The following is a 27,418-nucleotide window of genomic DNA, read 5'->3' as shown; positions in this document are numbered from 1 at the left end:
TCCTGTTATCAATCAAGGTGAGACTAAACATCAACAAGGCGCAGGAGAAACAGAAGAAGAGCTACCAAGTGCTACGACATCCGGGCGAATGACTTGGTTTGGAAGAAGGACGAAAGGAAGGCTTTCGGTCCCAGCTGGGGTCACCATTTGTTAAAGTGAATATAAAAAATCTCAGATAATAACTATTTGCATTTGCACACAAATGAACCTGAATCTAGTTTTCATTTCCCTAACACTGATATTTGTCTCTTTGTCTTCGTAGGGTTACCTCGGTGGAAGCCAACAATCTTCTCCAGCTGGAGCAGTTGGACGGTCGACCACTGAAAGCCCTGACGCCCTACACTTCTGTGAAGCCTAATAGACAAAATATGTTCACTTTGGTTGACATTTGAAAAAGCAAGAAATGGTAGTTATGCTGAGCTTATAAAAATGTACCTCTTCAAATTTCCTCCCAGTCAAGTGTAACCTGTGTGTTTGCTTGTTTACGTCCCTGTCTCCCTGTTCCCTTTAACTCTGCTCCTGTTCTCCAGGACCTAGTGGTTCTACCCAACACCCAGACGTGGATCCACCAAATGTCCTCCATTACCAACCACACTCCAACTTTTCATTACATCATCTACAGCTACTGTTATTGTCATGTTGTCATTATCTGCTAAGAAAGTTTTCTTGCTCTATCATACTGGGCACATAATATGTGAGATATACAGATTAACTAAAAACACTGGCACTGCAAACACTTAGAACAAAGGTAGCATCAGTGCCTGGACTTTGCAGTCTCTCTCTTCAATTCCCCCTTCCGAGACTGGCTGCCCGTTGAGAACAAGTGACCGGCAGAACCTCCCACCCACACAGCAACTCCCTCCTCTATATTCCACACACCAGAATTCAGTATTTTAGTCTTAGATTGTCATGTGAGTGTACAAAAAATCTGTGAAAATAAATTAATGATACAACTGCTCCAAAAAATATCAAAGTTTAAGTATTAAAATCTTAAATATTGCCAGGTTGGTTTTCACAGCTGTTTCACAAGGTGTTCATTGTAAGTTGTAAGGTATCCTTTGATGGTATTTATTTGTTCCACATTATTCATTGTTGTGTACTAATGGTGTACTAATGTGTACTAAGGGTGTACTAATGGTGTACGAATGTGTACTAAAGGTGTACTAATGGTGTACTAATGTGTACTAAGGGTGTACTAATGTGTACTAATGTGTACTAGGGGTGTACCAATGTGTACTAGGGGTGTACCAATGTGTACTAATGGTGTACTAATGTGTACTAAGGGTGTACTAATGTGCACTAAGGGTGTACTAATGTGTACTAAGGGTGTACTAATGAGCTATATGAGATAGAAAAAAAATGAATCATACTAGAAGACGAAGAAGAAATGATATTATTTCAGTGTAGATAAGGGAAGGGCAGGTTAAAATAAAAACCTGACAGCCAGACAAGCCAGTGTATAAATCAAACGGATTTGCATATGAATGGAGTGGAAATTAGCTGACTTCCTGATCTGTAAGGTAAGTAACTTTAATGTGTCAAGCAGATTACACGTTTTCTTTGCCAATTATGAAACGTAGTAACATTTAAGACATGGATTTCATGTTGTAATGTTAACGAGGTACCCAAAAGTTGTTTGAAGTAATATTTTCATATTATTAGCTAAACAAAACTTGTTTAAACAGCGAAATTGTCACAGAAATCAACCTTGTTTTTAAAAAAATATATTTTTATTTAAGCTTTATTGCAAGTCAGTTAAGAACATATTCTTATTTTACAATGATGACTTACCCCGGCCAAACCCTCCCTTGTTTGCATAGCGATGATGAAAAGAACATCACTTTGGCTGTAATGACCTCCAAAATTCGAATTGTTAGGTCATCACACCGTTGATATAGCAACGGACGTTAATATTTAACCGAATCCCATTGTGACGCAGAGGGGGACACTTTTCGGCCAGGGGGACATTATTTTGCATGACAGGCCCTCCAACCAAATCTCGCTTAGGGTCCCCAAAAGGTTAAAACCGGCCCTGTGGCAAACCATATACCAGATTTTGTACATGCATTTTAATTGCTGAAATTGTTGAGTGCAAATCCAACCCTTGTAATTTAGGTACTGTATGAAAATAAGGAGATGTCAATTAGGCAACAGGAGATGAGCACTGAAGGTAAGCTAAGGTCTATTTTATTTCATTCCTTTTAGCAATGTTGCTTTCAAAAAGGTTGCAGTTGTTCCCATAGACAAACAGTACATGGTTGTTCTATGTATCACTGACCCTGGATAAGCTAGGGACTGGGCTAACACAGCTAACCTTTTCGGTCAATAATATGCTGTTTTTATTAACATTTTGTTGGCTTTATAATCATGAGAGAAATTAAACTGGCTAGTAGCTAGCTATTTATACCTAGGTACGGTGCATTCTGAAAGTATTCAGACCCCTTGACTTTTTCCACATTTTGTTACGTTACAACTTTATTCCAAAATGGATTAAATAAAAAATATTCCTCATCAATCTACACAAAATAACCCATAATGACAAAGCAAAAACCAAGTTTATAGATTTTTTTGTTAATGTATTAAAATCAAAAACAGAAATAGTGTATTTACATAAGTATTCAGACCTTTCCTATGAGACTCGAAATTGAGCTCAGGTGCATCCTGTTTCCATTGATCATCCTTGAGATGTTTCTACAACTTGATTGGAGTCCACCTGTGGTAAATTCAATTGATTGGACATGATTTGGAAAGGCACACTCCTGTCTATATAAGGTCCCACAGTTGACAGTGCATGTCAGAGCAAAAACCAAGCCATAAGGTCAACGGAATTGTCCATAGAGCTCCGAGACAGGATTGTGTCGAGGCACAGATCTGGGGAAGAGTACCAAAACATATCTGCAGCATTGAAGATCCCAAAGAACAGAGTGGCCTCCATCATTCTTAAATGGAAGAAACTGAGCAATCAAGGGAGAAGAGTCTTAGTCAGGTAGGTGACCAAGAACCTGATGGTCACTCTGACAGAGCTCCAGAGTTCCTCTGTGGAGATGGGAGAATCTTCCAGAAGGACAGCCATCTCTGCAGCACTCCACCAATCAGGCTTTTACGGTAGAGTGGCCAGACTGAAGCAACTCCTCAGTAAAAGGAACATGAAAGCCCGCTTGCAGTTTGGATTCTCTGGTCTGATGAAACCAAGATTGAACTCTTTGGCTGAATGTCAAGTGTCACGTCACATTTTTCAGCGGCAGGGACTGGGAGACTAGTCAGGATCAAGGGAAAGATGAACGGAGCAAAGTACAGAGAGATCCTTGAAGTACAAAGAGATCCGCTCCAGGGCGGTTCACCTTCCAACAGTACAATGGCCCATAACACACAGTCAAGACAACGCAGGAGTGGCTTCAGGAAAAGTTTCTGAAAGTCCTTGAGTGGTCCAGCCAGAGCACGGACTCAACCCGATCGAACATCTCTGGAGAGACCTGAAAATAGCTGTGCAGCGACGTGTGCCACCACTGTAGACCATTGATAGGGCCACCACTGTAAACTATTGAAATATGGCCACCACTGTAGACTATTGAAATATGGCCACCACTGTAGACTATTGAAATATGGCCACCACTGTAGACTATTGATATGGCCACCACTGTAGACTATTGATATGGCCACCACTGTAAACTATTGATATGGCCACCACTGTAAACTATTGATATGGCCACCACTGTAAACTATTGATATGGCCACCACTGTAAACTATTGATATGGCCACCACTGTAAACTATTGATATGGCCACCACTGTAAACTATTGATATGGCCACCACTGTAAACTATTGATATGGCCACCACTGTAAACTATTGATATGGCCACCACTGTAAACTATTGATATGGCCACCACTGTAAACTATTGATATGGCCACCACTGTAAACTATTGATATGGCCACCACTGTAAACTATTGATATGGCCACCACTGTAAACTATTGATATGGCCACCACTGTAAACTATTGATATGGCCACCACTGTAAACTATTGATATGGCCAACCACTGTAAACTATTGATGTGGCCACCACTGTAAACTATTGATATGGCCACCACTGTAAACTATTGATGTGGCCACCACTGTAGACCATTGTTGCAGCTTTAGCGCATCTCGATATAACAGAGACAACTAGCATGCTGCAAACGTTCTAAAAATATTGTTGACATGTTTTGTCCTGACTCACTCTTGCTTCTACGGCATTAATCTGGTGAGCACCTTTGGAGCACCGCTCAAGCAAGGCATTTGATTGGTTGGATGTGTCACTGATTTACACGATGGTTCCGACCTGGCTCTGACCCCTCTTTAGCTGATTTCTGCCACACTAAAGCTGTGTGGACACCCCTTCAAATGAGTGGATTCGGCTATTTCAGCCACACCTGTTACTGACAGGTGTATAAAATTGAGCACACAGTCATGCAATCTCCATAGACAAACATTGCCAGTAGAATGGCCATACTGAAGAACTCAGTGACTTTCAATGTGGCACCATCATCGGATGCCACCTTTCCAAAAAATGTTGTCAAATTTCTGCGCTGCTAGAACTGCCCCGGTCAACTGTAAGCGCTGTATTATGAAGTGTAAACGAAAAAGTGGTAGGCCACACAAGCTCACAGAACGGGACCAGCGAGTGCTGAAGCGCATAATGCGTAAAATTCATCTGGCCTCGGTTGCAACACTCCCTACCAAGTTCCAGACTGCCTCTGGGAGCAACTGTTCATCGGGAGCTTCATGAAATGGGTTTCCATGTCCGAGCAGCCGCACACAAGCCTAAGATCACTTTGCGCAATGCCAAGCTTCAGCTGGTGTGGTGTAAAGCTCGCCGTCATTGGCAGTGAAAACGCGTTCTCTGGAATGATTGATCACGTTTCACCGTCTGGCAGTCCTATGAACGAATCTCGGTTTGGCAGATGCCAGGAGTACCCTACCGGCCCGAATGCATAGTGCGAACTGTAAAGTTTTTGGTGGAGGAGGAATAATGGTCTGGGGCTGTTTTTCCTGGTTTGGTCTATGTCCCTTAGTTCCAGTGAAGGGAAATCTTAACGCTACAGCATACAATGACATTCTAGACGATTCTGTACTTCCAACTTTGTGGAAACAGTTTGGGGAAGGCCCTTTCCCGTGTCAGCATTAATGTCGTTATGTTTCCCTTGTCCAGACGCTGTCCGTGTTTTGTGTCATGTCTGCTATTTATTAAATATAGTCACTTGCTTCTCATCTCCCAGTGTCTGTCCTCACAGAATGCTGACACCAATATTGGAAGCATCAGGGAGGCTTTTTGTTTTGGTTGGTGACGTCGGGTCCAGGTGTCGCTGCTGATGGAACCGGGGATGCCTTAGTTGGCTCGTCAGGATTCCATGCCTTAGTTTGCTCGTCGGGCTTCCATGCCTTAGTTGGCTCGTCAGGCTTCCATGCCTTAGCTGGCTCGTCAGGCTTCCATGCCTTAGCTGGCTCGTCGGGCTTCCATGCCTTAGCTGGCTCGTCGGGCTTCCATGCCTTAGCTGGCTCGTCGGGCTTCCATGCCTTAGCTGGCTCGTCGGGCTTCCATGCCTTAGCTGGCTCGTCGGGCTTCCATGCCTTAGCTGGCTCGTCGGGCTTCCATGCCTTAGCTGGCTCGTCGGGCTTCCATGCCTTAGCTGGCTCGTCGGGCTTCCATGCCTTAGCTGGCTCGTCGGGCTTCCATGCCTTAGCTGGCTCGTCGGGCTTCCATGCCTTAGTTGGCTCGTCGGGCTTCCATGCCTTAGCTGGCTCGAGAGGTTTTCTTGCCTCGGTTGGCTCGGCAGGCTTCCATCCCATGTCATGCCTCAGCCGGCTCGTGAAGCTCCCATGCCTCGGCTGGCCCGTCAGTCCCACCCAGGTGGCGCCCCTAGAGGGGGCGCATACTGTCATGTCTGCTCCCGCTCCACCTCTCTGGCGCTCGAGGTCACCAGGCTGCTTATCATTACACTCACCTGTCACCATCGTTACGTGCATCAGCACTTCATCGGACTCACCTGGACTCCATCACATTATTAATTACCTCCCCTATATCTGTCACTGCCTCAGTTTCTTTTCAGAGTCAGCATTAATGTCGTTATGTTTCCCTTGTCCAGACGCTGCCCGTGTTTTGTTTTATGTCTGTTATTTATTAAATATTCACTCCCTGTACCTGCTTCTCGTCTCCCAGTGTCTGTCTTCACATTCTCAGAAGAGGGGAGGCTGTTATAGCAGCAAAGGGGGGACCAACTCCATATTAATGCCCATGATTTTGGAATGAGATGTTCAACGAGCAGGTGTCCACATATATTTGGCCATGTATGGAAGCCTGGTTCGCGACAAGGCTACCAAACAAGAATACGAGAATAAGGGTTACAGACAGTCTAATGGAAGAGGAGACAGGAGAGAGAGAGAAGAGCTGGAGGAGAGGTGGTAACCTTGAGAGAGCTCATCCATTAAAAGGAGGGTACGTCTCCCTCTGTCACACTGTCAGAATGATGCCACCTCTACGCACAAGAAAAGGTCACCCAGGCAGCAAGCTCTCCACTCTGCCACCCACCCACATACCCACTCATACACACACACGAACACACACACACACAAACTCCCATCTGTCGCCTTGCCGAACACCCCAACCAGAGCTGCTGTGTCAAACACACCACATTCTGACACACACTCACCTCGCTGCACTCTCACTCCAAAGAGGGAAGGAGTTTTACTCCTGCTTTTGGGGTTGTTGTTGGGAAATAGAATAAGAATGTCATTTAATACAATAAAATTGATTCACTGGTGAGCTGCCTTTTTTGTTAACCACCCTCCAAAGTTCCATTTTCTGACCACGTCCTTTGTAAAGCCAACATGTCATCGAACCAGACTCAACTATACAGTGTTTTGTATGTGTCTATTTTTTCACTTTCTCTTCTTCTCAAGTTATTTGACACACTTTGCATGCATGACACACGAACATCAGCACACACACACACACGCCCACCCCACTCTCACCTCCCCAGGTTGTTCTCCATAGCAGCTAGAGCTGTAAGGGTTGATTAGAGTTAATATTGATAAGGGTTAATTAGGGTTGAAGGCTGAGTGGGAGGGTGTGAAAAACCAAATTCTGTAAGAGTTGATTACGGTGGATAAGGTTTGATTACGGTTGATTAGGGTTGATAAGGGTTGATAAGGGTTGATTAGGGTTGATAAGTGTTGGTTAGGTTTGATTACGGTTGATAAGGTTTGATTACGGTTGATAAGGATGGTTACGGTTGATAAGGGTTGGTTAGATTTGATTACGGTTGATTAGGGTTGATAAGGGTTGATAAGGGTTGATTACGGTTGATAAGAGTTGATTACGGTTGATAAGGGTTGATTACGGTTGATAAGGGTTGATTACGGTTGATAAGGGTTGATAAGGGTTGATTACGGTTGATAAGGGTTGGTTAGGTTTGATTACGGTTGATAAGGATGGTTACGGTTGATAAGGGTTGATTAGGGTTGATAAGAGTTGATTACGGTTGATAAGGGTTGATAAGGGTTGATTACGGTTGATTACGGTTGATAAGGGTTGATTACGGTTGATTACAGTTGATAAGGGTTGATAAGGGTTGATTACGGTTGATAAGGGTTGATTACAGTTGATAAGGGTTGATAAGGGTTGGTTAGGTTTGATTACGGTTGATAAGGGGTGATTACGGTTGATAAGGTTTGATGAGGCTTGATGAAGTTTGATTAGGGTTGATAAGGATGAATGCTGAGTGGGAGGGTGTGGATAACCAGATGCTGTAAGGGTTGGCCCTGTCCGGGGAAAACATTGGACAGGGCCACAGTGTCGTCGTCCCCCCCCCCCCTTCTCCAGTATCTATGCTGGAATAGTCTATGTGCTGTGGGGCTAGGGTCAGTCTGTCCTATCTGGTGTAATTCTCCTGTCTTATCTCGTGTCCTGTGTAATCTTAGGTATGGTCCCTCTAATTCTCCCACCTCTCTCTCTCTCTCTCTCCCCCAACCCGGAGGACCTAAGCCTTAGGATCATGTCTCAGGACTACCTGGCCTGACGACTCCTGGCTGTCCCTGTCCCCAGTCCACCTGGTTGAGGTGCTGATCCAGTTTCTGCTGTTCTGCCTGCGGCTATGGAACCCTGACCTGTTCACCGGTCGTGCTGCCTTGTCCCGCACCTGTGGCCTCGGGCCTCTGAATGAAAAGACAACTGATATTTACTGCTGAGGTGCTGACCTGTTGCACCCTCTGTAACCACTGTGATTATTATTATTTGACCCTGCTGGTCATCTATGAATGTTTGATCATCTTGAAGAACGAGCTGGCCTTAATGGCCATGTACTGTTATAATCTCCACCCGGCACAGCCAGAAGAGGACTGGCCACCTCTCAGAGCCTGGTTCCTCTCTAGGTTTCTTCCTAGGTTCCTGCCTTTCTAGGGGGTGATTCCTAGCCACCATGCTTCTTCACCCAAATCCAGATAGCAGATGTTCTGAAAGAGCTGCAAAACCTGGACCCGTACAAATCAGCTGGGCTAGACAATCTGGACCCTCTCTTTCTAAAATTATCCGCCGCCATTGTTGCAACCCCTATTACCAGTCTGTTCAAGACTCCAAGATCCCTAAAGATTGGAAAGCTGCCGCTGTCATCCCCCTCTTCAAAGGGGGAGACACTCTAGACCCAAACTGTTATAGACCTATATGCATCCTGCCCTGCCTTTCTAAAGTCTTTGAAAGCCAAGTTAATAAACAGATCACTGACCATTTCGAATCCCACCGTACCTTCTCCACTGTGCAATCTGGTTTCCGAGCTGGTCACGGGTGCTCCTCAGCCATGCTCAAGGTCCTAAAGGATATCATAACCGCCATCGATAAAAGACAGTACTGCGCAGCCGTCTTCATCGACCTGGACAAGGCTTTCAACTCTGTCAATCACTGTATTCTTATTGGCAGACTCAATAGCCTTGGTTTCTCAAATGACTGCCTCGCCTGATTCACCAACTACTTCGCAGACAGAGTTCAGTGTGTCAAATCGAAGGGCCTGTTGTCCGGTCCTCTGGCAGTCTCTATGGGGGTGCCACAGGGTTCAATTCTTGGGCCGACTCTTTTCTCTGTATATATCAACGATGTCGTTCTTGCTGCGGGTGATTCTCTGATCCACCTCTACGTAGACGACACCATTCTGTATACATCTGGCCCTTCTTTGGACACTGTGTTAACTAACCTCCAAACGAGCTTCAATGCCATACAACACTCCTTCCGTGGCCTCCAAATCCTCTTAAACACTAGTAAAACCAAATGCATGCTCTTCAACCGTTCACTGCCCGCACCCACCCACCTGACTAGCATCACTACTCTGGACGTTTCTGACCTAGAATATGTGGACAACTAAAAATACCTAGGTGTCTGGATAGACTGTAAACTCTCCTTCCAGACTCATATTAAACATCTCCAATCCAAAATCAAATCTAGAATCGACTTTCTATTTCGCATCAAAGCCTCCTTCACTCACGCCGCCAAACTTACTGTCGCAAAACTGACTATCCTACCGATCCTCGACTTCGGCAATGTCATCTACATAATAGCTTCCAATACTCTACTCAGCAAACTGGATGCAGTCTATCACAGTGTCATCCGTTTTGTTACCAAAGCCCCTTATACCACCCACCACTGCGACCTGTATGCTCTAGTCGGCTGGCCCTCGCTACATTTTCGTCGCCAGACCCACTGCCTCCAGGCCATCTACAAGTCTATGCTAGGTAAAGCTCCGCCTTATCTCAGCTCACTGGTCACGATAACAACACCCACCCGTAGCACGCGCTCCAGCAGGTATATCTCACTGGTCATCCCCAAAGCCAACACCTCTTTTGGCCGCCTTTCCTTCCAGTTCTCTGCTGCCAGTGACTGGAACGAATTGCAAAATTACTGAAGCTGGAGACTTATAATTCCCTCACTAAATTTAACCAGGTATCTAGTTGAGAACAAGTTCTCATTTACAACTGTGACCTGGCCAAGATAAAGCAAAGCAGTGCGACACAAACAACAACACAGAGTTACACATGGAATAAACAAGCGTACAGTCAATAACACAATAGAAAAATAAATAAAGTCTATATACAGTGTGTGTAAATGGTGTGAGGAGGTAAGGCAATAAATAGGCCATAGTAGCAAAGTAATTACAATTTAGCAAATTAACACTGGAGGGATAGGTGAGCAGATGATGATGTGCAAGTAGAAATGCTGATGTGCAAAAGAGCAGAAAAGTAAATAAAAACAATATGGGGATGAGGTAGGTAGATTTGGTGGGCTATTTACAGACGGGCTATATACAGCTGCTGTGATCGGTTAACTGCTCAGATAGCTAATGTTTAAATAAAGGTGAAATTTAAATAAAACATCTGTATTGCTTTCTCTCTGGATTTTTAGGCTGGGTTTCTATATAAGCACTTTGTGACATCTGCTGATGTAAAAATGAATTTGAAATACATTTGATTGATTGATAAGGTCGATAAGGGTTGATAAGAGTTGAAGGCTGAATGGGAGGCTGTATGACCAGATGGACTGTACATCATTAGACCAACTGAAGCCTTTCGTCTGCTTGATGTTAAACCAGTTATCTGTGAAATAATGAACCACGGAGGCTCTCACCACAGGGAGGGCTGCTGTTCCTGATCCAACATCATTAACCACACATGGTGTGGTGTGTGCGTGTGTGCGCGTGTGTGTGTGCGTGTGTGCGCGTGTGTGTGTGCGTGTGTGCGCGTGTGTGCGTGTGTGTGTGTGTGTGTGTGTGTGTGTGTGTGTGTGTGTGTGTGTGCGTGCGTGCGTGCGTGCGTGCGTGTGTGCGTGCGTGCGTGTGTGTGCGTGTGTGTGTTACTGTAACTGTCTCCTCATGTCACCCATATGTCTGTGCAATCCATCCAGTCCTTATTGGCCCTCTGGTCTGCATTCCTCTCAGAGGGGCCTGCCAATCAATGAGCTGCTCTCCTCTCAGAGCCAATCAATGAGCTGCTCACCTCTCAGAGCCAATCAATAAGCCATCACACACAATACTCCTTCTCATTTGTGCCCTATACAGACACTAATTTGTGCCCTATACAGACACTAATTTGTGCCCTATACAGACTCTAATTTGTCCCCTATATCACACAGACACAAACGCTTTCAGGAACGCACGCGAACTCACTGGTGCACTTCATAAACGGAATCACATCTTTGCTTTGTTAGTTAGTGGGCTAGAGTGAGGATGAGTCACTACAGCAACATTTTCTCTCAGCTAGAGGTTGTCAGCAGGTACCATTATTGTTTTAAAGACGTGTGTGTGTGTGTGTGTGACAGAGTGTGAGCCTGCGTGCCATCATGCGAGCGTGTGTGTGTGTGCATTATCTCTCAGCTAGTGGTTGTCAGCATCATCATTGTTTTAGAGCCTCTCCCTGTGTAGTGGAAGGGACAGGGAGAACAGGTGGTGTTGTGATATGTGCCCAGCGCCGCAGCGGCAGTTTAGACTAAATGTTCCCTTTAGCCCTCAGTTAGCAGGTACCGGAGCACCTGTTAATACACAAACTAATGACACAGCAGCTCAAACCGATCATCAAACCAACCAACAAACCGATCATCAAACCAACCATCAAACCAACCATCAAACCGACCATCAAACCAACCATCAAACCGACCATCAAACCAACCATCAAACCGACCATCAAATCTATCATCAAACCGACCATCAAACCGACCATCAAATCTATCATCAAACCGACCAACAAACCGACCATCAAACCGACCATCAAATCTATCATCAAACCGACCATCAAACCGACCATCAAACAGACCATCAAACCGATCATCAAACCGACCATCAAACCGACCATCAAACCGACCATCAAATCTATCATCAAACCGACCATCAAATCTATCATCAAACCGACCATCAAACCGATCATCAAACCGACCATCAAATCTATCATCAAACCGACCATCAAATCTATCATCAAACACCGATCAAACTCTTTATTGAATAAGCCAAATTAGTTAAAGGGATCCTTTAAACCCTTCAGGATCTCTGTTCATTTTGGCTTTGTTTAACACAATGACTGCACATTCTAAAAGATTCAGGTTTACAATTGCCTACACTTTGCATACATCTGTCACTAGTGTGTCGACTGCCATTAATCACTGTGTATACTTCTGCCCATGTGGTCTCAATTGAAAGCTTGTTTATTGCTTGATTCATTGAGTGATGTGATTGGCTCCCTGTTTTTCCCTGCCTCTTTTTAACTCTTGTTTCCTTTGTTTGAGGTGTGGCTGCTCAGGTGCCGGGGAAGTTACATTTAAAGCTGTGGCAGAGCACCTTTGAAACCTTGGTTTTCCTAAGATAATTATTACTTGAATGAGCTGATGATATAAGATTCATGCTTAAATGTTTTCCCTCCACCTGCACTGAAACCTGTTTTTGTTTGGTTTAATTGTTTGTGTTTGTGTTATAGCCTCCCTCCATTTTGTTGCTAAGCTACAATCTAGCTTGGTTTCTGGAAGCTGAAATTGGGATATAAATGAACTTGAAAACGATGACCTGCCTCTTCATGTTATTCAACTCAAGCCTATTCTAATAGCACCTGTGCTGCCTACAGTATGCTATGAGTTATTCAGAACTCCCTATGTTCGGTGGAAACCTAGGGTGGCGTAGTTGGATCTATAATGAGCAAAAATGTAAACGCAACATGCAATAATTTCAAAGATTTTACTGAGGTACAGGTCATATAAGGAAATCAGTCATTTGAAATAAATGAATATATGGATTTCACATGACTGGGCAGGGGTACAGCCATGGGTGGGCCTAGGCCCACCCACTGGCCCAGCCTATCAAAAGGAGTTTTTCTCCAAAAAGGGCTTTCTATACTACAGACAGAAATACTCCCCCCAGCTCTGTTGGACATTCCTGCAGTCAGCATGCCAATTGCACACTCCCTCAAGACTTGAGACATCAGTGGCATTTTGTTGTGTGACCAAACTGCACATTTTAGTGGCCTTTAATTGTCCCCAGCACAAGGTGCACCTGTGTAACAATCCATTTTTATTTTATTTAACTAGGCAAGTCAGTTAAGAACAAATTCTTATTTACAATGACGGCCGATCGGGGAACAGTGGTTTAACTGCCTTGTTCAGGGGCAGAACAGCGTATTTTTACCTCGATCCAGCAACCTTCGTTCTAACCACTAGGCTACTTGCCGCCCCAAACGATCATGCTGTTTAATCGGCTTCTTGATATGTCACACCTGTCAGCTAGATGGCTTTCTTGGCAATGGAGAAATGCTCACTAACAGGGATGTAAATAAATTTGTGCACACAATTTGAGAGAAATCAGCTTTTTGTGCGTATGGAAAATTTCTGGAATTTTTTATTTCAGCTCATGAAACATGGAACCAACACTTTACATGTTGAGTTTGTATTTTTGCTCAGTGTATGATACTGAACTGAGTTTAGACACAGCCCCTCTTGGCCAGGGCGTGACACATCTAGATCACCTTTTACAAAATGTAATTATTATTTTCAAATCTATTTTTGAGATAATTGTAAGTAATGTGTTAGGAAGCTACTTAATTAGTGTAAATTAATATGTTAGAAGCAAAGATTACTGACAGTAGATGTAAGATGTTTTTGTTTTGGAAATTATTTGTCAATTAATTTGCTTTTTAATTTGTTTTTCCAGTTATTCATAGCACTTTGTATTGCATAAGTGCAATATGATACTCTTGGGCCCCAACAACCTTACAGGTTGAGGCTCCTCTACATAACACTGTCAACGCTAGTGTGGATATGAGAAGTGACGAAATCAGAGAGAGAGCTTTAAACCCCTAAGAATGTGGTCTTTGTCTAATCATTGTCCAGTTATAGCCACAAACACACGGTCCCCTGTTCTCCAACACTGATGTCCCTTCCCTTTCCCACCAGTAAGAAAGAGAGCAAGAAAGATGTAAAAGGTTAATTGTATCTAAGAATACTTATGACCGTTTGCATTTTCTATCAGTCACACACGGCCCTTTGTCTCTATCTCAACGGCCTGTGACCTTTTGTTATGCTGCCTAATGAAACCTGGGCCATAAATCACACTCTCTCTTCCACTTATTTACTGCTCTTTGGGAGTCTATCTTTCTTCTCCCGCTCGCTTTCCTCCCTTTTTCCTTCTTTATATTTCATTCTGTATGTCTCTCTCTTTCTCTCTACCGCCCTCTGCTCATCCTCTCTCTCTCCTTTCCTCTCTCTTTCTCATCCCCCCTTCCCTAAAAGGAAATGAAGATTAGAACCTGACTCTTTCAATACATGTACTTCATATATCTCTGGCTCTCTGTGTGTGTGTTTTATCATACTATAGATGTGTACTTCATCATACCATATATGTGTGCTTCATTATACTACAGATGTGTACTTCATCATACCATAGATGTGAACTTCATTATATTTCAGACAGCCACCAGGTTAGAGGGAGGGGAGGTTAAAGGGACAGCCACCAGGTTAGAAAGAGGGGAGGTTAAAGGGACAGCCACCAGGTTAGAAAGAGGGGAGGTTAAAGGGACAGCCACCAGGTTAGAGGGAGGGGAGGTTAAAGGGACAGCCTCCATGTTAGAGAGAGGGGAGGTTAAAAGGACAGCCACCAGGTTAGAAAGAGGGGAGGTTAAAGGGACAGCCACCAGGTTAGAGGAAGGGGAGGTTAAAGGGACAGCCACCAGGTTAGAGGAAGGGGAGGTTAAAGGGACAGGAACCAGGTTAGAGAGAGGGGAGGTTAAAGGGACAGCCATAAGGTTAGAGAGAGGAGGTTAAAGGGACAGCCACCAGGTTAGAGAGAGGGGAGGTTAAAGGGACAGCCACCAGGTTAGAGGAAGGGGAGGTTAAAGGGACAGCCACCAGGTTAGAGAGAGGGGAGGTTAAAGGGACAGCCACCAGGTTAGAGGAAGGGGAGGTTAAAGGGACAGCCATCAGGTTAGAGAGAGGGGAGGTTAAAGGGACAGCCACCAGGTTAGAGGGAGGGGAGGTTAAAGGGACAGTCACCAGGTTAGAGGGAGGGGAGGTTAAAGGGACAGCCACCAGGTTAGAGAGAGGGGAGGTTAAAGGGACAGCCATCAGGTTAGAGAGAGGGGAGGTTAAAGGGACAGCCACCAGGTTAGAGAGAGGGGAGGTTAAAGGGACAGCCACCAGGTTAGAGGGAGGGGAGGTTAAAGGGACAGCCACCAGGTTAGAGAGAGGGGAGGTTAAAGGGACAGCCATCAGGTTAGAGAGAGGGGAGGTTAAAGGGACAGCCACCAGGTTAGAGAGAGGGGAGGTTAAAGGGACAGCCACCAGGTTAGAGGAAGGGGAGGTTAAAGGGACAGCCACTTATAGAGGAGAGATTATATTCTACTGGATGTTGTTCTCTTAGGATGGAGGGAGGGAGGGAGGGTGGGTGGGTGGGATAATGGGATGATGGAGGTCTGATGAACAGATCCAAGATTGATCAATCAATCAATCACATTTATTTATAAAGCTCGTTATACATCAGCAGATGTCACAAAGTGCTATACAGATTGATGAGTGGAGAGAGGGAAGACTTTTTCTCTCCATTTTCCCAGGAGACAAAGAGAAGAGGGCTGGGAGAGGGATAGTAGAGGACTGGGAGAGGGATAGTAGAGGACTGGGAGAGGGATAAAAGAGGACTGGGAGAGGGATAGTAGAGGACTGGGAGAGGGATAGTAGAGGACTGGGAGAGGGATAAAAGAGGAATGGGAGAGGGATAGTAGAGGACTGGGAGAGGGATAGTAGAGGACTGGGAGAGGGATAAAAGAGGGCTGGGAGAGGGATAGTAGAGGACTGGGAGAGGGATAGTAGAGGAATGGGAGAGGGATAGTAGAGGACTGGGAGAGGGATAAAAGAGGAATGGGAGAGGGATAGTAGAGGACTGGGAGAGGGATAGTAGAGGACTGGGAGAGGGATAGTAGAGGACTGGGAGAGGGATGGAAGAGGACTGATGATGCTGGTGGTGGTTGTGATGATGATGCTGGTGGTGGCGATGATGATGATGCTGATGGTGGTTGTGATGATGATGCTGGTGGTGGCGATGATGATGATGCTGATGGTGGTATAGGTGGTAGTGATGATGATGATGGTGGTGGTGGTGGTGGTGGTGGTTGTGATGATGATGCTGGTGGTGATGGTAGTAGTGATGATGATGCTGGTGGTGATGGTAGTAGTGATGATGATGCTGGTGGTGATGGTAGTAGTGGTGATGATGATGATAATGATGGTGGTGGTGCTGGTGGTGATGGTAGTAGTGATGTCGATGATGGTGGTGGTAGTGATGATGATGGTGGTGGTGCTGGTGGTGATGGTAGTAGTGATGATGGTGGTAGTAGTGATGATGATGGTGCAGTTGCACTATGACAGACAGAGAGAGACAGAGAGAGAGAGAGACAGTCAGACAGACAGTCAGAGAGACAGTCAGACAGACAGACAGACAGACAGACAGACAGACAGACAGACAGACAGACAGACAGACAGACAGACAGACAGACAGACAGACAGACAGACAGACAGACAGACAGACAGACAGACAGACAGACAGACAGACAGACAGACAGACAGACAGACAGGAATCATTTCCTCTACTGTCTCTCTATCTTTCACACCACATCAGGGATAACAAACCTAGGGATTTACACCCAGAGATCTTGACTAATTGCTACTTCCCTTCTTATTGTGTGAAGCAAGAGAAGAGACCAGTGTACAATTAGTTACATGTGGCCTTTCATCCGGCCCATTGTTTGAACAGGATTTTGTTCTTTAACCTTTAACTGATGATGTATGGCTTAGATTGGCTGCCACAGCACACTGGGAAGGGGACCTGAGTGAACCAGGCGTCTCATCTTAATGATCAAGCTGCTCCTTCTCAGGAGGAGAGATCTGAGTCATTTGTCAGTTTGCAGCGATAATCAAGGGTAGAATTGGAGTGGAACGCAACAGAGTTCCCAAAGTGATAAAAAAAAGAATCATCATCATCATTTTATGTAGAATCCTAGCTTTGGTGAGTTCCGAGTGACTTTTCCCAATTTTCACACCTGCCATGTTCTTAGCACTGTGATGATATACTGTAGGTTGTGTAAAACAATACAACGGGTCCACATGGTTAATAACGTATGAAAACAGAGTCTTTCTGCATCATTTGTTATATTAGTGGCCCTTGTGGGATGTGTTCTGTCTCAAGTAATGTACTCTACAAAGATCCCATCCAGACAGATAGAAACCCATCATGTAATGATGGAATGTACTCGACAAATCCCATCCAGACAGATAGAAACCCACCATGTAATGATGGAATGTACTCTACAAAGATCCAATCCAGACAGATAGAAACCCACCATGTAATGCTGGAATGTACTCTACAAAGATCCAATCCAGACAGATGGAAACTCACCATGTAATGATGGAATGTACTCTACAAAGATCCAATCCAGACAGATGGAAACTCACCATGTAATGATGGAATGTACTCGACAAAGATCCAATCCAGACAGATAGAAACCCACCATGCAATGATGGAATGTACTCTACAAAGATCCAATCCAGACAGATAGAAACCCACCATGTAATGCTGGAATGTACTCTACAAAGATCCAATCCAGACAGATGGAAACTCACCATGTAATGATGGAATGTACTCTACAAAGATCCAATCCAGACAGATGGAAACTCACCATGTAATGATGGAATGTACTCGACAAAGATCCAATCCAGACAGATAGAAACCCACCATGCAATGATGGAATGTACTCTACAAAGATCCAATCCAGACAGATAGAAACCCACCATGTAATGATGTTTTCTCCCACTCCCTCTGACCTATTCAGATTACTATTGTTTTTTTATGTCACAACCACAAGATGTGTAGTACTGCACCTCTATTGCTGTTTCAGTATCCACACACACACACACGCACAGCTAGCATAGCAGGCAGGTAGCACCCCACAGCCCTAACAGCACCACTAACCCCAACAGCACCACCAGCCTCAACAGCCCCAACAGCACCACCAGCCCCCCAAGCAGCAGTATCTATAATAGAGGCTTTCATTTGGAGGTAATTTCACACCATTCCATTCTGCCCCTAATTGAACAGTCTGTTTGCTACATTCCATTTTCCCCTATTCTCCCTCACGGCGAGCCTCAGGGAACGGGCCTGAGAAATGACACTCTCCACGTCTCATTGAGCATCCTCCAGCTCAAACAAAGCTCACACAGCTACACCGGAGCTGACGCTGACACTCACACACACACACACACACACACACACACACACACACACACACACACACACACACACACACACACACACACACACACACACACACACACACACACACACACACAAATAAACATGTCATCCAGCTCAAACAAAGCACACACATCCACCAGAGCAGACACACATTGGCAGCTTAAATCATTGGTTCTCCTTTGTCTGCTAGGCTAGGGAGGATGAGGGGAGGAGGGGAGGAGGGAGGGGTAGAGGAGGGGAGGAAACTCAGGGAGAAGAGAAGGGAGGAGAGGGGGGAACTCAGGGAAGAGAGAAGGGAGGAGAGAAGGGAGGAGAGGGGGGAAGTCAGGGAGGGAGAGAAGGGAGGAGAAGGTGGGAGGATGGGTAGTGGAGGGGAGGGAACTCAGGGAGGAGAGAAGGGGGAGGGGTAGTGGAGGGGAGGGAAGAGGGAGCAGGGGTGGGAGGAGGGGTAGTGGAGGGGAGGGAACTCAGGGAGGAGAGAAGGGGGGGGGTAGTGGAGGGGTAGTGGAGGGGAGGGACGAGGGAGCAGGAGTGGGAGGAGGGGTAGTGGAGGGGAGGGAACTCAGGGAGGAGAGAAGGGGGGAGGGGTAGTGGAGGGGTAGTGGAGGGGAGGGACGAGGGAGATGCTCAGGGGGGTTGGTGAGTATTTAAGATCTGTTGTTGTCACACAAAGCTGTTTGACTCCTAACAGTCAGTGTGTATAGCTTTTCTCAACAGAGATCTGAGTTTAGTTTTTTTGCCTCTAATTTGTGGAACAAACTGCAGAGTTCACTGCAGTTAGATGTACTGGTGCTACTTATGCAATTTACATTATTGACTGAGGACCTCTATGTAGTTGAATGGGATTGCTTTTATTAAAGTTATATTTTTAAAATTATGATGAATTATATTGTTTTATACACATGTATGTTGTTTTAATATTATGTTTTTGTTGTAATGTGTAAAGGGCTCTCTTGTAAAATATATTTTTAATCTCAATGTGACTCACTTATTTAAATAAAGGTTCAATAAAAATAAATAAATATGGCAGCTATATGTAAAACATGTTGGATTATTATGTTATTACCATGGCTTCTCTACCTCCTGTATTTCCATGGCTTCTCTACCTGCTGTATTACCATGGCTTCTCTACCTCCTGTATTACCATGGCTTCTCTACCTCCTGTATTTCCATGGCTTCTCTACCTGCTGTATTACCATGGCTTCTCTACCTCCTGTATTACCATGGCTTCTCTACCTCCTGTATTACCATGGCTTCTCTACCTCCTGTATTACCAAGGCTTCTCTACCTCCTGTATTACCATGGCATCTCAACCTGCTGTATTACCATGGCTTCTCTACCTCCTGTATTTCCATGGCTTCTCTACCTCCTGTATTTCCATGGCTTCTCTACCTCCTGTATTACCATGGCTTCTCTACCTCCTGTATTACCATGGCTTCTCTACCTCCTGTATTACCATGGCATCTCAACCTGCTGTATTACCATGGCTTCTCTACCTCCTGTATTTCCATGGCTTCTCTACCTCCTGTATTACCATGGCTTCTCTACCTCCTGTATTACCATGGCTTCTCTACCTCCTGTATTTCCATGGCTTCTCTACCTCCTGTATCACCATGGCTTCTCTACCTCCTGTATTACCATGGCTTCTCTACCTCCTGTATTTCCATGGCTTCTCTACCTCCTGTATTACCATGGCTTCTCTACCTCCTGTATTACCATGGCTTCTCTACCTTCTGTACTACCATGGCTTCACTACCTCCTGTACTACCATGGCTTCTCTACCTCCTGTATTACCATGGCTTCTCTACCTCCTGTATTACCATGGCTTCTCTACCTCCTGTATTACCATGGCTTCTCTACCTCCTGTAATACAATGGCTTCTCTACCTCCTGTAATACAATGGCTTCTCTACCTCCTGTATTACCATGGCTTCTCTACCTCCTGTAATACAATGGCTTCTCTACCTCCTGTATTACCATGGCTTCTCTACCTCCTGTATTACCATGGCTTCTCTACCTCCTGTATTACCATGGCTTCTCTACCTCCTGTAATACAATGGCTTCTCTACCTCCTGTAATACAATGGCTTCTCTACCTCCTGTATTACCATGGCTTCTCTACCTCCTGTATTACCATGGCTTCTCTACCTCCTGTAATACAATGGCTTCTCTACCTCCTGTATTACAATGGCTTCCCTACCTCCTGTATTACAGTGGCTTCTCTACCTCTTTTTCTCTTGTCGTGACTTTACTTTCATTAATCTGACTACTGTTATTTATATAATCAACTAACTATGTTTAATTGTCACCCGATTAAATTAGTCATGTAACAATTAACTCATTAGGGATTTGGGGCACCACGAGAGCGGTTCTTTAAAGAGTTACCATCTCCCGAATGAACTCTAAAGGTCTTTACCTGTCACATCCATAAAACAGTATTAATCATAACCTTGTATCGTATCATCATTCTGAACAGTCGTAAACTCCAGCCTTACCTAAGCAAAACTGACTATTCTACTGATCCTCGACTTCGGCGATGTCATTTACAAAATAGCTTCCAATACTCTACTCAGCAAACTGGATGTAGTCTATCACAGTGCCATCTGTTTTGTTACCAAAGCCCCTTATATCACCCACCACTGCGACCTGTATGCTCTAGTCGGCTGGCCCTCGCTACATATTCGTCGCCAGACCCACTGGCTCCAGGTCATCTATAAGTCTATGCTAGGTAAAGCTCCGCCTTATCTCAGGTCACGATAACAGCACCCGCCCGTAGCACACGCTGTCACGGCTGTCGAAAGGATCGGACCAAAGTGCAGCGTGGTTGTAGTTCCACATTTTATTAAATCCATGAAACTTTGCAAAACATAAATTACTGAATATACAAAACAACAAACCGTGACACAGAGAGAAACAAACACTACTCAAAATATAATCACCCACAAAACCCAGGAAGAAAAACCCCTACTAAAATATGATCTCCAATCAGAGGTAACGAGGACCAACTGCCTCCAATTGGAGATCAACCCCCCCCAAAAAAACATAGAAATAGAAAAAATAGAACTAAAACATAGAAATAGAAAACATAGAAAAACACAAAACACCCCCTGTCACGCCCTGACCTACTCTACCATAGAAAATCACATATTACTATGGTCAGGACGTGACACGCGCTCCAGCAGGTATATCTCACTGGTCATCCCCAAAGCCAACACCCCCTTTGGCCGCCTTTCCTTCCAGTTCTCTACTGCCAATGACTGGAACGAATTGCAAAAATCGCTGAAGCTGGAGACTTATATTTCCCTCACTAACTTTAAACATCAGCTATCTGAGCAGCTAACCAATCGCTGCAGCTGTACATTGTCCATCTGTAAATAGCCCACCCAATCTACCTCATCCCCATATTATTTGTATTTACTTTTCTGCTCTTTTGCACACCAGTATTTCTACTTGCACATCATCATCTGCTCATCATCATCTGCTCATCTGATGATAATCTGTTAAATTGTAATTACTTCGCTACTATGGCCTATTTATTGCCTTACCTCCTCAGGCCATTTGCACCCACTGTATATAGACTTTCTTTTTTTCTATTGTGTTATTGACTGTACGCTTGTTTATTCCATGTGTAACTCTGTGTTGTTGTTTGTGTCGCACTGCTTTTCTTTATCTTGGCCAGGTCGCAGTTGTAAATGAGAACTTGTTCTCAACTAGCCTACCTGGTTGAAGATAGGCTAGCCAGTCATGTCGATGGTTCCCGTTGGGTGATGAGAGTAGCGTACTACAGTGATTTGAGAAGAGTAGTGGAATGGTCCCACTTAAGTTCACTTTTCTAGATACTTAGGACAGCTAGACAGCTGTACCAGTGATTGTCCAGGAGGTGACTTATCGTCTCTACCTTGTGTTGAGATTTCAATGTTCAAACCCCTTTGGACGTGAGCTGCAGCGACACGCCTCTCTGGTCTGAAATGTTCATTTTTAACTCCTCATTTTATACAGTTCTTTAAATTGGGGCGGTTAGTCAGGCTGACATGTTCTCTGACCTCATTATAGAAACAGTTTCCTCGTATAATTTCTAAGATCACATCCCTCTCTTAACAAAAACACTTTCAGAAGTGTTCATGTACAACATAGAGGATGGAGACTTCGTACATGAAGTGTGTATACTTTTCAAGTTACACTATTTCCTTTATGACATCACAAAATAACAGCCCATATGACATTATTATTCTTTAGAGCGCCTCTGATCATTCCTCACGTTCTATGTTAGAAATATTGTTCCAGTACTCGCTTTAGAATGTGTCAGTTTCGGTGGGAAAACATCTGTGAACAAAGGCACATTTCCTGTGTGAATTTGGAGAGGGAGATAGCTGAAAGTTCTAATCCCTGATTTACAACAAGGTGTGAAATGTCAACCCCCCCACCAGCCCCCAAAAATGAACCAAAAATGATTCTTCAAAGGGTTCTCCTATGGGGACAGCCAAAGAGCCATTTTAGGTTCTGGATAGGACCGTTTCTTCTAAGAGTGTAGCTATCTTAAAGGGGAATTTCACCCTGGCTCTGTCACGGCATTACTATAGTAACAACATTACATTTTTATCATAAACATCACAATTATCCAAACCACAAGCTAGAACTAGCACATTTTTATTTCACTGGTTGAATCAGGAAGTTTCGACATCCTGTGTATTTGTCTGCTCATAGTGAACCAAAGTCCTGCATTCATAGCAAATGCAGATACCGCCCGCTAGGTTGAGTCATGCCCACAACTTGGACGATGGCATTGTGTACTTCGAACAAACAACACACAGCAATCTCAGAACTTCTGCAAGATATTTTGTTTGTTTTTCACTAGTGTTTGTCATCATGCCTGTGTGGTGTTCTGTGCCTGGCTGTGCTAATTACAAACAAGCGCAAAAATAAGTTCTCTCTCACTGTTATACCAACCAGAAATGTATAATTGTCTATATAGCTAGATCACTCTCTGTTTGTGTGTTGATAACGTTAGCAATGATGCACGTGTATACATCGTCTATGGTTGGTTAGTTGGTTCTCAGCCAGTCTCAGCTGGATAGCAATCTTCCTGCCAATTATTGATGTTAGTTAGCTAACAGCAAGCAGACAATATTGAAATGTCCATGTTAGGTATGGTAATCTAGCGAGCCTAATAGAGATCAATACAAATGGTTGGGTGATTAAATTGTGTATTGTTGTGTATTTTGTTGTAGGTGGTACAGCATCTGTTTACACCAACATGCGCTTCCAACCCCTAGCTCTGCACAAGATGAAGGTAAGTTGTCAAAAATATTTACAAGCTGACAGCTAAGATAGCTCAATTTACAGTAAGCATGGTATAAACATGAAGTGGGTAGTGTTTGTATGGTTTGTGTTTGTATTATGGGGTTACAGGTGGTTAGAATTAGTCTGAGGACCGCAGAGTACCTTCCAGATCATGTAATCAATTTAGTCTAGCCCTCTTGTCTTTTTACCTTTTCTCTTTGTAAAACTCAGGTTATCTGGAGTCATTCCACAGTGCCTTGCTGAAAAATACCCCAAAGTGGAGGCATGTTGGGTACACAAGCACGAGGGAGCGGACACACCTTGAGGTTATGGAGTACAAGATTGTGGGACAGAAACCAGCAAGGGACACTGAAAAGGTATAAAATCAAGACTACACCACCTCATTCTTATCTCTGCAGATTCTCAAAACACAATACAAAAAGCCCCTGGAAAAGGCTACCACTGATCAGTCAAAGTCAATGGGCTAGGGGAGGATAACAGACAGTACTGTTTAAGATGAGGAAGGGGGGTTTTGTTGTGCAGGATTGTGCTTAGATAGGCAGTAAATAAATTGTTGTGTATGAGAGCGATTGAGGTGCCATTTCTCCTCAATCTCCCATACAAAACAATTCATACTGTATAAGAACTGCCCTCCTAAGACTTTTCACACCTTCTTTAGGTCCCCCCCAGCCCATTCAATTTGTTGACTGATCTTTCCTCTCAAAAAAAGCTCCCAATGTCCCCTCATTGTCCCTAAACAATACGCTAGCCAGTCCCATTCAGTTGACATCTTTACCAACAAAGGCGTGTTGCCCTACGTCCCTTCTACAAAAAGTGTAAAATGCTAACATCACAACCATGTCTTTCCAGGAGACATTCCAGGAGTAAATCTTCTGCAAGGGGACCATTCGGTTGGTGGTTAAGAAGCCCTAGACCACTTTCAGCAGAGTCTTATCCAGCTGTCCGTTCACTGCAGATAGGACAAGACCATTCGCCATCAGCACAAAGTGTCTCAGCTTCCCCAGCCCACCATGCCGAACACCACTGCCAGTGTACTGAATCGGATAAAGGACTATGGCTGCGTTTATACAGGCGGCCCAATTCTGATGTTTTTTTCACTAATTGGTGTTTTGACCAATCAGATCAGTATTGAAAAATATCTGACGTGGTTAAAACCAATTCGTGAGAAAATATAACAGAATTGGACTGCCTGTGTAAACACAGCTAGCATGGCTCAGCATAAGACCGTGTAGAACAGGGGTCTCCAAACCTCTTCTTCTTCTTCTTCTTCTATGTTATAATGGCGTTCACAACTATTAGAAGCGCATTCCGCCACCTACTGTGTGGGTGGATAATAAGGATCCCAAAAAGGAAATCATTTGGGTAAAAATAAATTAAACATCATACAAACTACCAAAAAAGAAATTAACTAAACAAAATCAACCTGCATTTCTGTAAAAAAAAAACTCATTCTAATCAGGTCCTAACACAGCGACAATAGTCCTTGTAGTGCTAGCGACAATAGTCCTTGTAGTGCTTCTGCCATGAATTCTTGGAGACGCAAAAACATCTCGGCTGCAGATACACTGATGTCCAGCTTCCTGGACTTCTTAGACACTTGTGCTGTACAATTAATCACTGTGGCTACAAATGACATGAAATCCACTTTCTTCACATTGAGTGTATCCAGATCACTCGATTGACTTAAAACACTACCAACTGGTTTCAATGCATCCAACTCCATATCTTCAACACTGTTGCCTCTTCCTCCTTCAACTCTCTTCACCGCCTCCACATAGGAGACCCGCTGCACAGCCCTGATCCTTGACACCTCGATCTCCTTCACCCGAACAGGGCACTCAATGAAGTCCGGAGTATGATCCCCATCACAGATGTAACATTTTTCATTCACAGATTCATCTATATCATACTTCTCCCATCTGCAAACATTTTGACACGTGACCAAATCCTTTACAATTTCCACACTGTAATGGTTTGGACACAAATGCAGTGTATCGACAGGCTTTTCTCCTTCCTTCCATTTACCATACGGGTCAGGTGACGGGCACTGACCACTCCTGGGATTTTCTGACTAAGGTACTCATTATCTATATCCAATGAGACTCCAGCTAGAACTCCTTTGGCAGGCGCCTTGCTCCGAAGATCAATAAATGTTACTTCTGACGTGGACAATTTAGCCAGATCCAGTAGACGCTTCTTCTGTTCTTCATCGACACAATTAACCAAAACAAGGCTGCTTCTAGTCACCTTGATTTGAATCCACCTTTTCCCACTGCTTTCTTCACAGTCCTCAATATTACAAATGGATTTCCCAAAGGAATCTTCTTGTCCAAAAAACGCAGTCCAATAAGAAATGCATTATGCATCCTTGTTTTCTACTACAGCTTTTGCTAATTTTCTTCCATTCTTTGATTTCACTATTTTCCATTCCTTATAACACACTTCACCTGCCTCACTTTCAGATTCAAGCAGTCGCCATTACCTCCTCCCTCCTAGGAATCTGTCGATTTGGACTACCTTACCTGAAATATCCAACCCTGTTCCTGAAGAGCTACCCTCCGGTAGGTTTTCACTCCAACCCCAATTGTAACTAACCTCATTCAGCTTATCAACCAGCTAATTGTTAGAATCAGGTGTGCTAGATTCAGGTTGGAGTGAAAACTTACAGGATGGTAGCTCTCCAGGAACAGGGTTGGAGAGCCCTGATGTAGAACCACCATAAAATAAATATGGATATTTTCTATCAATCTTTGAAATGTGTCTGCCTTTATGGATTCACAGAAATACTGCAAAATTCTGTCATCATGAAGTGCTTTGAGAGGCTAGTTAAGGATCATATCACCTCTATCTTACCTGACACCCTAGACCCACTTCAATTTGCATACCGCCCCAATACATCCACAGACGATGCAATCGCATACTGCCCTATCCCATCTGGAGAAGAGGAATACCTATGTAAGAATGCTGTTCATTGACTACAGCTCAGCCTTCAACACCATAGTACCCTCCAAGCTCATCATTAAACTCGGGGCCCTGGGTCTGAACCCCGCTCTGTGCAACTGGGTCCTGGACTTTCTGACGGGCTGCCCCCAGGTGGTGAAAGTAGGAAACAACACCTCCACTTCGCTGATCCTCAACACAGGGGCCCCACAAGGGTGCGTGCTCAGCCTTCTCCTGTACTCCCTGTTCACCCACAACTGCGTGGCCACGCCTCCAACTCAATCATCAAATTTGCAGAAGACACCAAAGTAGTAGGCCTGACTACCAACAATGATGAGACAACCTACAGGGAGGAGGTGAGGGCCCTGGCGGAGTGGTGCCGGAAAAATAACCTCTCCCTCAACATCAAAAAAATGAAGGAGCTGATCGTGGACTTCAGGAGACAGAGGGAGCACGCTCCATCCACATTGATGGGACTGCAGTGAAGAAGGTGAAAAGCTTCAAGTTCCTCGTCGTACACATCACTGACGATCTGAAATGGTCCACCCACACAGACAGTGTGATAAAGAAGGTGCAACAGCGCCTCTTCAACCTCAGGAGACTGAAGAAACTTGTCTTGGCCCCTAAGACCCTCACAAACTTTTACAGATGCACAAATGAGAGCATCCTGTAGGGCTGTATCACTGCCTGGTAGGGCAACTGCACCGCCCACAACCTCAGGACTCTCAAGAGGGTGGTGTGGTTTGCCCAACGTATCACTGGGGGTACACTGCCTGCCCTCCAGGACACCTACAGCACCCGATGTCACAGGAAGGTCAAAAAGATAATCAAGGACATCAACCACCCGAGACATGGCCTGTTCACCCGGCTATTATCCAGAAGGCTAGGTCA

At 44.5% G+C, this 27,418-nt stretch overlaps 1 long non-coding RNA gene across 1 annotated transcript; it reads left to right on the top strand.

Moving 5' to 3' along the window:
- Positions 1 to 1,955: 1,955 nt before the first annotated feature.
- Positions 1,956 to 26,160, top strand: LOC123725572 (uncharacterized). Its single transcript, XR_006758101.1, has 4 exons — positions 1,956 to 2,170; positions 23,515 to 23,576; positions 23,798 to 23,943; positions 24,437 to 26,160. It is a non-coding gene; the product is annotated as an uncharacterized lncRNA (long non-coding RNA).
- The last annotated feature ends 1,258 nt before the right edge of the window (positions 26,161 to 27,418 follow it).

Source organism: Salmo salar, chromosome ssa12, assembly GCF_905237065.1.
Source record: "Salmo salar chromosome ssa12, Ssal_v3.1, whole genome shotgun sequence".
NCBI lineage: Eukaryota > Metazoa > Chordata > Actinopteri > Salmoniformes > Salmonidae > Salmo > Salmo salar.
This window is presented reverse-complemented; position numbering and strand designations above follow the sequence as displayed.